Source organism: Alligator mississippiensis, chromosome 11 (assembly GCF_030867095.1).
Source record: "Alligator mississippiensis isolate rAllMis1 chromosome 11, rAllMis1, whole genome shotgun sequence".
NCBI classification, from domain to species: Eukaryota; Metazoa; Chordata; order Crocodylia; family Alligatoridae; genus Alligator; species Alligator mississippiensis.
Genome location: NC_081834.1, coordinates 62,919,805 through 62,934,838, shown reverse-complemented (window position 1 = coordinate 62,934,838; position 15,034 = coordinate 62,919,805). Strand labels below are relative to the sequence as shown.

Below are 15,034 nucleotides of genomic sequence, written 5' to 3'. Positions count from 1 at the left end.
GGTATCCCTTTGTGCAGCCCCACAAGGGCTGTCCGTGGTCAGACCCCTTTCCCACAGCGGGCAGGGTTGTGAGCAGGGGTTGGGAGCCCACACTGAGCCCTTCACCTCTGGCTCTTGTCTCTACAGAGGCGCAGTCAGACTCGGCCAGAAACATGATGCTGACGGGGATCGGGGGCTTCGTGTTGGGGCTGGTCTTCCTGGCGCTGGGACTGCTCAACTACCTGAGGAACAAGAAAGGTGAGTGGGGCACGGCTGGGGTGCTGGAACCAAGGTGTTGTTGGAGCAAAATGCTCAGCCTGTCGGTCTGTCTGCAGGCTCCGCTCCCTCTCACACCCCAGTATGAACTGCCCTGGAGTCTGGCAGGGGCCTCCCAGTTTCTCACCTCCTGGGACTGGGGATGGATCCCACTGTCCCTCCCTCCTCTGAGGGGCAGGGAAGAGCAGGGGCCATGGGTAGGCAGAGCTGCCACTGCCTTGACCCTGGGCATTTCCTCTCCTCTGCTTCAAGGCAGTGACTCTGGTTTTGGAGGTGCCAGTCCCAGGGGGGTGGGGGCACCTGAGTGTACCCCACTGTGGGACTTCATGGGGCTGAGGTATCAGGGGGGTCTTTCTGCCCCAAACATCTGTCCTCTGTCCTGTTCCTTGTCTGCTGGCACAGACCCAGGTTTGCCCCTGGGAAAACTTCGTATCCCAGCAAACCTTAATCTCAGCTTCCCTTGACTCTGACTTTGTTGCTCCAACAGAGGAAGCTTTGGCAGCTGGTGGGGCAGACTCATTTTGTTCAGCCCAATATAATGTAGATCCTCAGCACTGCAGGTGTGAAAATACTGCAGGTGTCAGTTGTTCTGGACTCACCATTACCCTAGACAGTCAGGGAGGGATGTGGGACAGGGGAAGGATTCTCTCACCTACAACAGACCCAGGGAGAAAATGTCCCCCTGCATAGTGAATGGTAGAGGGGAGAATAACAGACCTGTCCTGCAGTCAGGAAATGAAGAGCAGCAGCAGAAAGGAGAAAGCACTGCTCCTGGCTCTGCTCCCTGTGGGGCCCATCCAGCTTTCATGCCTACCTGGGAACTAGCAGAAGCTGCTCTTACCATATTTCTCCTATATACTGCTCACTGTGATTTCTTGCAGGTGGAGTTTTTGGTGTAATTTTTTCTTTCTTAAGGAAAAGTGCCTGCAGTATGAGAGGATAGTACATTTTCTCTTGCTCCCAAGCTTATCGGAATCAGTTTCCTTCTTTATGATACCCCTCGCCACCTCCTTCTTCCCTAAATTTTTAGTTGCTGTTTTTGGCAGAAAAGAAAAACATAGCAAGGGCTCCTCCAAAATGTGCACAGCCATGGTCTGGTCTAGGGCTGTTCCTGACACTTGGTTCACCCCATATCTCCCTGCCTGTCTTGGGTCATATAGTGAAGATACAGACACACCTTCCTAGCTGACACTGTGGCTCACACAAGTGTGACCCTGCTTGAATTCATCCTCACTGAATGTTGTCTGGAAATAGAGACCAAAGCACAGAGTAGTGAATCCAGTTCAGGGAAATATCTACACGTGCACACAGTGAATCCCTCTATCCAGCCCTGTTTGGGTGAGCCCGTCATTGGGTTTTTAATGGGGGATGTGGGGTCCCTAATGGGGTCTGCTCTGCACCTCAGGGCTAGGGCAGGATCTCTGATCTCTCAGAGGGGCTGCCTCTGGTGAGACTCTCACCATGTCTCTCCTTGTTTTCCAGGCCGCCCCGTTCCCCAGCCAACAGGTAATTTCCATCTCTGTCTACCCCTACGAAGCCCCCTCCCCCTCAGGGACCACAGGCTGTACAGGGAGTCCATGGAGCGGCTGCCCCTGCCCTTTCACCCCAACACTTGCCCAGCCCAGCATGGGTGGGAGCTGTAACATGGAGCATTTGCAGTGAGGAAGAGGAGGAGTCTCCATCTTCCTCATTAGTGCCATTTGGGCCAAACCTAGAGCTACTCCCATGGTCAGAGCATCCTGGGCCCTGCAAAAGCATCTCCCCACCCGGAGGCTCCAGACAAGCCTCTAGGGAGGCCCTGGCGCCTGTCAGATCCCCCCCGTGGCCCTTCCCCAGAGCTGCTAGTCCCTGCCCTGTGCTGATGTCTCCCCTCTCTCCCTGCAGGGCTCCTCAGTTAGATCCTGCAGCTTCGGGGCCTGCATTGCCCAGCGTGATTCTCCAGCCCCGTCTCCTGGCACCTGTCCCTGTGTCTGGAGCTCTTCTCACTTTCCCTCCATCCTCACCTGGATCCTGGGGCTGACTCCTCAGAATTAACCCTTTATCTGCCTAAGCCTGCGCCACATCTGCACTCAGAAATGCTACTGCTTTTGGGGGACATTCAGGGGACTCTGATCTGAGACACGGGGAGCTGTAACAAGGCCATTTCCAGCAGTTGTCACAGCCCTTTGGGACGAGACTCCCGTGGGCCCCAACTTAAGCTAATATGCCCCAGGAAGGACCAGTATCACCCTAAGACTGAGCGGTGGAAACATGTTGTTAGGAAAGGACAGGATGGAGGAGCCCAGTGATACCCAGGTAACACATGTCCTACCCTTGGGCCAGGGCAGTCCCGGGGGGTCTCTGAGCTTGTAGCCACCTTGTTACAGTTGAGATCTGGTAAGCCTGGCCTGGGGTCCCAAGGTGTCCCATGGGGCTGTTGGACAGAAGCAGGTGGGGGTTGAGTCAGGTGCCTTGAGACATGTGCTGGAGCTTGTGCTATTGTAATTGCTCCTGCTGCTGCTCTGGATCACTCCTTGGGGACTGGAAAGGAGCAGGTTTCTGTCCTGCTGGGGGGGTGATGGTGTTTCTGACCAATAACTTGTCTCACCAGTGTCTGCGGTGTGTTGAGCTCTCCCTTTTCAGAGCTCCTTTGGTGCCATACCCTCAGGGTACACCCCAGAGCTCTGGACAGGCCGTCCTGGGCTCCCCAGCAGCAGGTGCCAGCAGAGACAGTCCCTGGGGCCGTGCCCTGAGGGCTCTCAACTGCCTTTGGAGGATATCAGCTACTGGGAGTGGGAGCTTGGGAAGGGGCTGAATGTGCAGGTGAGAATAGACCTTTTTGTTGAATGTGCTAATGGCAAACCAGGCCTCGTGTCCCTGCACGGTCACAATAGACTCTTCTGGCCAGCAGCCAGCTCTTTCCCATGCTTTTGGCTGGAGTCAGTTTTAGCACAAATGGGATAAAGGGTGTGATCCCCTAAGTGGGACAAAATTCCTCTGCTCAGAGGTGGCAAGGTCTGAGGGAGACAGGTGTTGCTAAGACACGTGGCACTGAGGATCTGGCTCCTTTTGCCACTCTCAGCTTGTTCCTTGTGGTGAAGCAGGGAGGGGTTTGGGGCTGAGGGACTCCTCTGCATGTGGAAGGACCCCCCAGAGTGTCACACAGAGGATGGTACTAGGGGAAGGTGAAGCGCCTTCGAGCCAGAGGTGAGGGCAGGGATCATGCTGGGATCCAGGAACGTGGGTAGCCCATCCCAGTGAGATGCCTAGGGCCCAAGGGCTGGGCTGGGGTTTGTGACCTAAAAGAGCAGCTCCCTGTGGCGCAGGAAGGAGCCCTGGTTGTGAGAACGACCCCTTCCCCATCCCCATTCCCAGTCCCACCAGGGCAAGGTTTCAGCACCACTTGCACAGCTGGGTCTGTTTGTGATCGCTGCATCTTGTGTCAGTGGACCATCTGCCATGTCCTGCTCTGCACCTGAAAGGCACTGGTGTCACCCCATCCTTCTTGCAAAGCTCAAGCTAGTGATCCTTCCGTGAACGGTGTGGAGACCCAGGCCCCCGAGATTTCCTGGAATTCCCCACTGGATGCAGTCTTTGTCCAGTCCTGCACCAGTCGTGAGGCCCAGGGCAGCTGTATCACTGGTTACAGCATGATGATGCTACTGGGGGAGTAAGACTACACAGTATGCTGTCCTCCTGCCTTCCCAGGCAAGAGCCAGGGAGATCCCTGAGCTGGGAGAGACCCTCATTTGGCTGGGGGAGAGCTGACAGCTGGATCCTGCTTCAGTTCAACCCTGACCCTGCACTTCACCACCCACTACAGCTGGCTACCCTGTCCCTGGTACCCTCTGAGACTCCATATTCCTGCATTTCCACGTGTTAACATAAAGGGTAGATAAATGGACATTGGGCCTTTTCAAAGCTCTTTTAAGCTCCAGCTCCTTTCTGGCTCTCTCCATGTGGTGCTGAAAGGGTGAGAGGTGAGAGGCAGAGGGTCAGGGCATGGAGACAGTCTGGTCATGGGCCTGGGACTCAGACCCCTGGTCTCAGGGCCCTGATCTGCTCCTGAGGAAACCACTGGATTGTTCTTGGCTTCAGCTCCCATCTATAACAGGAGTTAAGGGCTCTGCCCAGCCTTAATGGATGTGTGGGGTAAAAAAGGCAGGTAGGGAGAGATCAGGATCCCTGGAACCGTCTACAGCTTTTGGAGAAGGTATTCTTTTGTGAAGGGACCAGTCAAGGACACCCATGGAGTCTGAGCCCTGGAGATGGGGCTCCCATCTCACGTTTTGTCTGTGTAAGGTAGGGCCCATCTCTGGGTGTGGGGGAAAGCTCCATGGTTCTTCATCTGGGGCTGGACCCAAATCTTCCTCCTTGACTAAATTAATTAATTATCTGCACCTGACAGATCCCCAGTACCCCCATGTGTAGATCCAGCAGTTCAGTGTCTGAGGTGTTTGGCTGGGCTTCCTGTTCAGGGGATGGTGGACCCTGGGATGTCCCAGGATCCATCACCATGTAGGAATCCCAGAGCCTGCCACGGGGCCAGGAAAGGTGCTGGGGAATCCTGTAGCTCCACTGCAGGCATTGGCCTTTTGCTGCAGAAGGGAAAATTGTGTGGGGAAGGGGAAGCCCTGCTGAGCCTGGCTTTTATGGAAGACAGTTGTTGCTACTCACTCCTGATGCTGACTGGCCTCCAAGACTGGGGCAGCATCCTTGGAAAGATGATGCTCAGAGCTGAGCAGAACAGGTCTCATTTTGTGGGGAACTGATGACTTCTCAGCTCTGTCTCCTGGGCAGCAAAGGGCATAGGTCAGAGCCTAGGGGTCAGGAGCTGCGGGGCAGCTGGGGCTCTGCTAGGGACACTGATGGTGCTAAGAACATATGTGGCTTGTTGCATGGAGCCCCCAGGGTGAAGAGAGACCTATGCCCACCAGGGAGCCCTGTCCCAGTCACGTGCTGAGGGTGTTGGCCTTTGGGTCCCCATGGGCCCTATCAGAGAGGCACCAGAGGGCTAGGAGGTGATGTGGAGCCACTAGGTTCCCACGTGGTGGAGCAGAGGCAGGGGGCAGATGGCTGGGGGTAGGATGGTCCCCCATGGGGTGGGGAAGGAGGTGGACATGAGCAGCAAGATCACAGCAGTGTTGCAGGGTATAACAGGGACCCCTAGGTCTGTTATTAGAAGGCAGGTAGAGGATTCAGAAAGACCCCAGATGACAGAGAAGTTAGGGGGGGTGTAACAGGGAACCCTAGCACTGTTACTAGAAGACAGGTCCATCCCTTAAGGGCCAGGACTTTTGGGGCACTGAAGACTGGTAAGGAGGGGGTTAAATACTGAGCCTGGCCAGTTAGTCAGCTGACCGGAAGGGGCAGGCCAGGACTATAAAATCCCTGAGGAGAGCAGCAGTCAGGCATGGCAGCCAAAGGAGAAGGAGTGCATCCTAGAATCCCATGAGAGGCTTGGTGAGTGGTCCAGAGGCTGGAAGAGGGGACTACGGAAGCCCTGAGAGACGGCAGCCACCCCAAAAGCTGATGGTGGGGAGCTGAAGCACGAACCCAGTGAAAATGTAAGCGGGCATGTGGGTTTCTTTGATCACTTTTTTTTTTTTTTTTTTTAGTGGCTGTTATTGCCCATGGAGGGGACTGTCCACATTTCTTTAGATTATTGAATACCCGGTGGTTTGGGTGAGGCTATTAGAGGAAGGAGGAGGCCTCATATTGGGGCTGATTACAGAGGGGGGACCCCAGCATCAGTGAGGGTGTTGTTTTGGGGGTACATAGACCCCAGTGCCAGAGGGGGTGCAGGATTTTGAGGTGCACTGACCCCAGTACCTGAAAGCATTTTTTTCTTTTCTTTTTTTTAAACCCACAGGGGTGGGGGTTCTTTATTTAAATATCATTTTTGTGGAAGTCGCTGCAAGAGACCCACGTCTGGGCATGTCCAAACAGGTTTTGGGCAGGTCCAGACACGTGAAAAGACTTATATTTACTATTACAGACTGCATCACCATGCGGCCATTTTGTACGAAGTCATCAGAATACAATTTCAAAATGTGTTCAAATGACAAGCCCTTGTTCCGGTGGTGCAGGAAAAACACACAGTGGTATCCACAGGCAAAAGAGGTGCAGTCTTGTAATTGCTTCATCTTTTTATTGAAAAAGAACATAATACTTTGAGGAAACAGAGCGTTGCTTGGAGGGTGACTGTACAAATCAAAAAACTCTCCGTGGCTCCTATCCACCAGGTAAAGAGCCAGCCAGTGTTCTCCAGGCTAGTTACGCGGGTGCGTATTGACCACCAGGCTGAGGGGTCTTTGAGACAGCCGAGCCTTAGGGAGCCAGTCACAGGGGAACACGTTTTAAAAAGTCTTTTTGGTGTAAGGGTCTGCAGATAAAAGTCTGGAGAGCTGTTCACTGTCCATCTTCACATGTAGTCAAACAGCACGTTTCTCCTCAGGTTTATCTCTATAACATTGTCAAAGACCCCGTACACAATCATGTTGACACTGATGGGCAAAGCCCCTGCAAAGCATATTTCTGCTCTCAGGTTCCCAGTTTCAATCAAGGAATACTGGTCAGCACATTCCTGGTCAGGAGACAGGTCAAAGGCAAACAAGGTGTACCCCCGAGCAAACTCCTCACGGTTGATCAATAAGGAACGGTCTTTCATATGCTTACCAGCAGTCTGTACCAGCTGCATATATTCTCTCATACAGTTACCATTCTCAAAATCAGGCTGTAGCAGTTTTGCTGGGATTTATTCTCCATCAACATACAGGGCAACAAAATTAATATTGTAATGTTTAAAGTTGAAGGGGTTCTTAGAATAGTTCCCGCTAAAGGTGTCGTTATCCACAAACCTGATAACAACGAGCTTAGGCAACTGTCCCAGAAACAGATTCTCCTGATTACTGACCCGACTGTCAGCAGGGATGCTAAACACTGTCAGACCTGTGCGGTCTATGGGGTATTTAGCATTGACTGTGAGCAAGGCCTCTGCGTGACCCAACTGGACACCCAGAGCCGCCTTCACTTTATTCACAAAAAGTGAGGCATACGTGATTTGTAGTTCACACTGTCCAACCGCCGGGGTGTCCATCAAACATGAGGTGTCTTTACTGCGAGTCAGTTTAATTTTCACATCCACGCCATTCAACAAAAGTTTTTCTTGAAAAAACAAATGGCTGTGGAGGTGGCCTAGCAGCTCTACCTTTCTGCTCCCAGCAGTCAGGCTTTCTCGTCTTCTAAACCCATGGTTATCACCATCCAGGGCAACTGCTTCATATTGTCCAGGGGTGTCTTTGTAAAACAGACCAGCCGAAAACAGAGTGGTGAGTGTGTCACCCTGTAGGTGAGCACCGGTTCAATGAAGGCTCTGTAAGGGTAAGAGTTTTTGCTCTGCCTTATGAGACGATCTCCCAGAGTGACATCCAGCTGGCTGAAAACAGCGGCTAAGGGGTAATTCACTAGCCCCACTGCAGCCCCATCATCAAGATCGGTTCCATCTCCTTTTACAATCTTGCAACAAAGGTACAGCAACGTGTTCTTCAAATCCATATAATCTTCGCCATTCCCAGCAATGAAAAAGTCAAGGGGGGCAACTCTGTAGTAGCTGAGTGTTGGGGGGTCTCAATGTATGGTCTTTTCTCAGTGCTGGTCTGCGTGGGGGCTATTTGAAACAAATCCAGCTCAGATTTGGTACGGAACCGACAGGAACAAAAGCCATGGCAGTTAAAATATACTTCTTTTTCTTCCAGGATAGTGCCCCTTCTTCCTCCCAGACAGCTGTTTCTTGGTCTTTCATTTCTGTCTCACCTGGTGCCTTAGCTTCTTTCTTTTAAGGGGTTGGGGCAGGCCTGTACACAGGGGACGTAGATTCATAGATTCATAGATGTTAGTGTCAGAAGGGACCTCAATAGATCATCGAGTCCAACCCCCTGCATAGGCAGGAAAGAGTGCTGGGTCTAGATGACCCCAGCTAGATACTCGTCTAACCTCCTCTTGAAGACCCCCAGGGTAGGGGAGAGCACCACCTCCCTTGGGAGCCCGTTCCAGACCTTGGCCACTCGAACTGTGAAGAAGTTCTTCCTAATGTCCAATCTAAATCTGCTCTCTGCTAGCTTGTGACCATTATTTCTTGTAACCCCCGGTGGCGCCTTGGTGAATAAAACCTCACCAATTCCCTTCTGTGCCCCCGTGATGAACTTATAGGCAGCCACAAGGTCGCCTCTCAACCTTCTCTTGCGGAGGCTGAAGAGGTCCAGGTGCCCCAATCTCTCCTCATAGGGCTTGGCCTGCAAGCCCTTCACCATACAAGTGGCCCTTCTCTGGACCCTCTCCAGGTTATCCGCATCCCTCTTGAAGTGCGGTGCCCAGAATTGCACGCAGTACTCCAACTGCGGTCTGACCAGCGCCCGATAGAGGGGAAGTATCACCTTGGATCTGTTCGTCATGCATCTGCTGATGCACGATAAAGTGCCATTAGCTTTTCTGATGGCTTCGTCACACTGCCGACTCATGTTCATCTTGGAGTCCACTAGGACTCCAAGATCCCTTTCCACTTCCGTGTCACCCAGCAGGTCGTTCCCTAGGCTGTAGGTGTGCTGGACATTTTTCCTCCCTAGGTGCAGCACTTTGCATTTCTCCTTGTTGAATTGCAAACTGAATTGACGTGATGCAGTTCTCTTTCTTTTAAGGCTCCTTTTTTTAATATACACAAGACCAGACCCGCCCTGATTTGTTGACCGGCCCACCTTATCCACAACAGCTTGGGAGATGTGGCCAATCACATCCTGGGCTATGTTTTGAGCGGCTTTCTTAATGTGGGGTTTAATAATCTCCAGTCCCCTTTCAAAAGAGGGATGGCTTTTCTAAACATGCTGCAGAATATGCCCCCCACACCAGCCCCATACATCAAGGGCATCCCCTGATAACCAGGGAGACCATACCCAGCTTGAGTTTTGTAATAATTTCTGTGCAAGGCTGGATCCCCATAATTTTTTACCACTTCCACTGTACTTTTTCTTATTTCAAAACACCAAAGTCCTTCGAGGACACAGGTGGAGCTTAACGATCACCTTGCCAAAATGAAATGAGACGTGTCTATTCTGATCCATCTTTATTTCAATGCTGTTTGTGTCAATGTGGTGCTGACACATGGGGACATAATGCAGCTTGTCATCTGTGATAGTGACAAACTCATTTTTTCCATGGGTAGCTACGCAGCGTAGCAAGGGAACCAAAAATTCCCCAACAAGCTGATGATCAACAATGTCCATGTAGAGATACAATTAATTTAATCCTCCGGTAATATCAGCTGTAAAGGGGATTCTTTTAACAGTGGACCCAGGTAGTAACCCCAAAATATAGGCTAGTTCACCATCAGTAGAAAAAGCATAAGAGTTATTGCTGGCTTTCAGGCTAATTTTTCTGCTCACCTGGTCATAGAACATAACTAATTCAGGCAGGGTAGAGTGACTGGCAATGATATCATTCATAAGATCCAACAACTCTGTGATGGATGAATAATATCCCTGGCACAGGACATACCCCCATTTTTTAGCTTCAGAAAAGATTTCAAAAGGGGTGTCTTCGTTGATGTTGTTCCAGCTGTGCAGGGATTGCATTTCTGCTAACCCTACCTCCCATTTCCCCAAAAGATCCAGAGGTTTAAGCAGCTGTCTGGTAAAGTTTGAACTGGTGTCCTGCAGGAAAACCTTGGCGCAGGCGTTGCTGGGTAAAGTGATTAAAAAACCACTGTCGCTCATCTTGCTCTTTCAGCAGCAGTAATGCCTTGTCTTTTATTCTAAATGTTACAGGTTTGGGAGGCTTCTTTCTACCAAGCTATTAAATTTAGCTGGCCACCCTAACCATTTCACAAGTAACTGTTTCTTTCTCCCCTTTCCTTTCTCTGCTAGGACTTTTTCAATCCTGTAAACTTTGTCCTATTTTAGTTATTCTTCAGGATAAAAAGAGCCCTCGATTGGCTCGTCTTTATAATCTTCTAGGCGGTAGAGGGGGTCTGCACTCGCTTAATGACTTCATCCACTATGAACATTTCATTAGTGAATGTTTGTTCATAACCTTTTTCAAATCTCCCTTTGGTTCTAGACACCCTCACGTGGTCTCCTTTTCTGAACAGGGGTGTTGCTGTTTTTAGTTTAAAGTAGTCTCCGTACGCTGTTTTCCACATGCAGGGAAAGTTTGAGGAGTTCACAGCAACAGGCCTGGCCCGGATAGTTCTGTGAAAGCTGTGGTTACAGCTCTTTAGAAACCCTGGTAACACAGCAATGCAGCGAAAGCAGTTGTGGGCTGTAAAATACCTCCACATCTTTGATTTTAATGTTCTATTAAACCTTCCTACAACTGCTGCTTTCACTTCATTATTTGTAACAAAATGGTGGACTTTTTTAGCAGTTTGCTTAAAGGCTTATTTAAAAATTCTTTGCCCCGGTCAGTCTGCAGTTTTTCAGGCACATGACCCATTGAGAAAATGCTTTTAAAGGGCTTGGATATTTCACCTGCCGATTTGTCTCTTAGACTCAAGGCCCAGGCATGCTTGGATATGTCTATCACTGTTAAGATGTACTTAAAACCACTGTTGTGTTTCGAGAACTGTTGCATATCCACCAGATCTGCCTGCCATTGTGCATCCACATCTGAAACAACAGTCTTGTTTCTTTTCAAATGTCTTCTTGCTGGTTTGTGTAGGGTATAAGCATCCTGATCTGAAAGCCAGGCAGTTACCTGGCTTCTATTCAGATTCGTATTCTGACTTTTGGCTGTTTCAAAAAGCGAGTTCACCCCACCAAAACTACCCACTGCCCCAGGAGTGTAATACATTTCCTTTAACAAAGACCCCCCCTGTAGACATGACCGGTAGCTGTGGTACCCACCTCACCAACACACTTATGGAAGATTTAAAGGCCAGACGACAAATTTAAATAGTGGCAAAACAAGATTTATTAGTGAAAAGCAGCACATACAGGGTTATTCAGCCATGCCTTGAACTATTCTCTTTTAGATGCACAGAAAACCCTTCTCTGAACAGGTGGGATGCTCCGTAACCTCCACAGGTTCATACCCCTGCTCCACAGGGCTCTGGGGACTCAGACAAAACTGATACATGCATCCTCAGTCTTGTCTTGAACCCCTCTCTTTTCGACATGAACAAAACCAGTTCACACACGAGATCTTTACTCTCATAGGTCCCCCAATGTGTACGTTTTGAAAGTTCTCCATCAAGACATCGCGTACCTGTGAAGAGATGAAAGAGTTAACACAGACGCCCCCTGTTACCGTGGAAAGCCGCCCCCTCCGAAATAATTCTAGGCTACTTACCTCGGCAGTCTTTGGGGATGAGGTTGTCTGCCACCCCCAGGCTCTCTGCCTGTGGCTCTGATGCGGTCTGTTGGGGGTCTGCCACGGTCCCCGGATCTGTTTTGGGAATCCGGGAATCTGTCTCAACCACTGAGATCTCCCCCATAGTGCAGCTGAGAGAGGTCTGGACAGTGCCTGAGGCTTCCAAAGCATAAGAATCCATATTTGCTTCTGCCTGTATTAGCGTGGTCTCAGAAAACACGCAGCCTGGTTTGGAGGGCTTTCCCAACAGGATTTAGACAAGAGACAGGCCAGGGACTGCCAGCCTAGGTCCCACCCCGCACTCCTATACTTGCCCCGCTATTGGCTCAGCGAGATTCTCGGGTGGAGGAGTTTCCCGGTTAAGAAGCGACCGTTCTGAAGTCACAGGCCATGTGATGGGAAAAGGGTGTTCTGGGATGCAACATGGTGGCCAAGATGGCTGCCAACATGGCTACCAGGGGGGTTGGGCCTGATGAGGTCATGGACCATTTGATGGGAACAGGGTGTTCTGGGATGCAACATGGCGGCCAAGATGCCCACCAACATGGCTGCCAGGGGGGTTGGGCCTGGTGAGGTCACAGGCCATGTGATGGGAACAGGGTGTTCTGGGATGCAACATGGCGGCCAAGATGGCCACCAACATGGCTACCAGGGGGTTGGGCCTGAAAAGGTCACAGGCCATGTGATGGGGACAAGGTGTTCTCAGATGCAACATGGCGGCCAAGATGCCCACCAACATGGCTGCCAGGGGGGTTGGGCCTGGTGAGGTCACAGGCCATGTGATGGGAACAGGGTGTTCTGGGATGCAACATGGTAGCCAAGATGGCCACCAACATGGCTGCCAGGAGGTTTAGAGGTGGAGTTTCCGGTGGCAAAGGTCAAGGTTTAGGGGCTGGACTTCCTTCCGCAAGATGGCGGCCAAGATGATGGGCAGAGGCGTGTCTAGAGGCAGGGTTAGGGCATGTCTAGGGCGGGGCCAGGGGAGGAGCCAGGGGCAGGTCAAGGGGCGGGACACCAGTCAGTGGGTGGGGCTTGTCAGTTTGACAAGAGGTCAAGAGGTGTACCCTATATACTGCTCACGGGGTTTGGGTGCCTGCACGCGCGCGCACACACACACACACACACACATTCTTGTGGGGGTGGGGGCAGGTCAAAAAAGGTGGGAGTTGAGATGGGCGAGCCAGGGACACGTCTTGTGCGACAGGGAATGGGCCAAAGAATATATACAGAGTTATTTACATGAACTTATCACGAGGAAAAGAAACATGGACATAAACATATGTACAATATGTAAGGTATCTGAACAAATAACATCAGTGACACCCTCTGCATAAATGCCATTAAACCTTATACCAGTGCTCCAGATACAGGGAAGTCACAGGTAAGTATCTGATCTGAAACAGATAAACACCAAAACAGACATAGATAGCTAACAGATAAACTATAGGTAAGTAAGGATGAACAATAAATAAGCCGCAAATAAATACATATAAACACCAGGTGAAATGAAAGCAAGAGGGGGGCCCAGCAGAGCCCTGGGACTCAGCTACTAATTTACAAACATGAGAGTTCACAAAATATAAGGCACGACATCACACCACTTATGGCACAAGAACCCCAAAGATAAACGCAATCCTCAGGGGAAGCCCCAATGCCCTTCTGCTTTTTCCAAGCCCTACAAGGAAGCTGGTAACTTTACGGGGTCCCTCCCAGTGGGACCTCCACTTTCAGGAGCCCTTAACTAACAGGGGGACTCCCCCTCCCCCATGGGAATCCACTTTTCCCTGCAACTCATGGCTGCAGGCCTGGAGGATGGTCCTCGTTCTCTGCGCCAAGCTGCTCTCTCGCCTGCAGTGGGCTTCGGGGTGGGGGGCCGCTGTGCCCTGGAACAGGACTCCTCTGTGCAGGGCATCTGGGGCCTCTGGCTCAGCCCTGGCAGCTGGCTCAGTAGCCCAAGCACCATCTGGCTGCCTGGACTCGGCCTTTTGCTATGGGTCGGAGGTCTGGGCCGCCTCGTGCAACACCAGACTCAGTCCATCCCTGGACCCTCCGTGCAGCATGTCCTGCACCGAGCTCCAAGCCTCTCTCTGAGGGTTGAGGACCTGAGCCACCCAAGTGCTCCAAAGGTCCTGCTCCATGCACCGGCCTGCACATCATGTCTCTGGCCGCACACCAGAGGTTGCAGATCTGAGCCGCCTCACACAGCTCCCAGGGGCTGGACGCCATGCACCGTGCTGCGCACTAAGAGCCTAGCTGCTGGAGCCATCCGCTATTCCCCGCTGATGGAAGTCTTCAGGGTCACTTCTGGGCTACTGCCTTGCCCTGCCAAGCAGCTCTCCTCAGCTCTTCTAAAACCTGCTCTTCTCTGTGCTAGAGGTGTCCCCCCATGCTGGCCGTGCAGCTCCTTTTATACGCCCCAGGGCTCCGCCCCTGAAGTCTTCTGGACCTGAGTGTTCCAGTCTTCAATCAGGTCCAGCCCCCCTCAGGAAAGGGGCATGACTTAACTGCTCTTGCTGCCTCCTGATTGGGGGATGAGCTCCACCAATCAAAATATCAAGATTTGAAGCATGAAACTCAACCCAAGCTCCAAGATGCCAGCCTGCTACAGGTCCATAAAGAAAAGACAATGAACTCAGCAAAGAAATAGTCAAAACAGTCAAAGGATACTGTCATTAGTCCTATAGTCATACTTAAATGAAAGTATCTTATTCATATTCATAAAACAAAACTTACTCTTCTGGAGTGTCTTGAGTGTCTCCAATTGTCAGTCATTTCTACCCCTGAGCTAACATGACCACACCTGAGGTAAGGTGTGTAGCTAGGGCTAATAACAGTCTGCCAGGCTTTGAAACAGAAGACAGGCATTGCCAGCAATGGCTAACAGGCAGCAACACTGGTGAAGAAGACACTGGTGTGAATACTGGAGCTGTAAGACCATTGCAAAGGAGAGAGGGGTGGTAACACCTGTGCAGTGGAGAGACAATACCAGGAATCAGGGGCAAGATAGTGAGCCTTCAAGTGAACTGATTCTCTGAGCACTGCCTACATAGAAACACTGCTGGCCCTCCCAGGCAATTGGTTATAAAGTGTGGGTGAAGCAGGAATCCCCATAATATCAGCAACAGATGCTAGTTTATGATCCCCTTGTCCTAGGTTATTGTCTATATAGTGCAAAAGTTTTTGACTTATTGGGCAAACAAGTCCATTTCCATAACAAAAGGAACTATGATGGAGGGCACCCTAGATACATGTACCTCTGAAAAGGGGAACTTCATTATAATAAGTGTTTGTGTACCGTTACTGCTTGTTTGGATTTAGAGTAGAGAGCCGACGGATAGCTTTGAAACTTTGGTCCTAGTCCAAAAGCATTTAAAGCATTTTCCTCCCCTTTTAATAGAAGAACTGCCAATGGACTCAATAAAATGCTTTTTCTTCATTC

The 15,034-nt window shown here is 50.9% G+C and overlaps 1 protein-coding gene and 1 long non-coding RNA gene across 2 annotated transcripts in view; both read left to right on the top strand.

Moving 5' to 3' along the window:
* LOC132244199 (DLA class II histocompatibility antigen, DR-1 beta chain-like) overlaps positions 1 to 15,034 on the top strand; it is a 115,803-nt gene that overhangs the window by 86,931 nt on the left and 13,838 nt on the right. The gene's annotated exons all lie outside the window — the stretch shown is intronic.
* On the top strand, positions 136 to 4,113 carry LOC132244200 (uncharacterized). Its single transcript, XR_009455769.1, has 3 exons — positions 136 to 237; positions 1,738 to 1,761; positions 2,140 to 4,113. It is a non-coding gene; the product is annotated as an uncharacterized LOC132244200 (long non-coding RNA).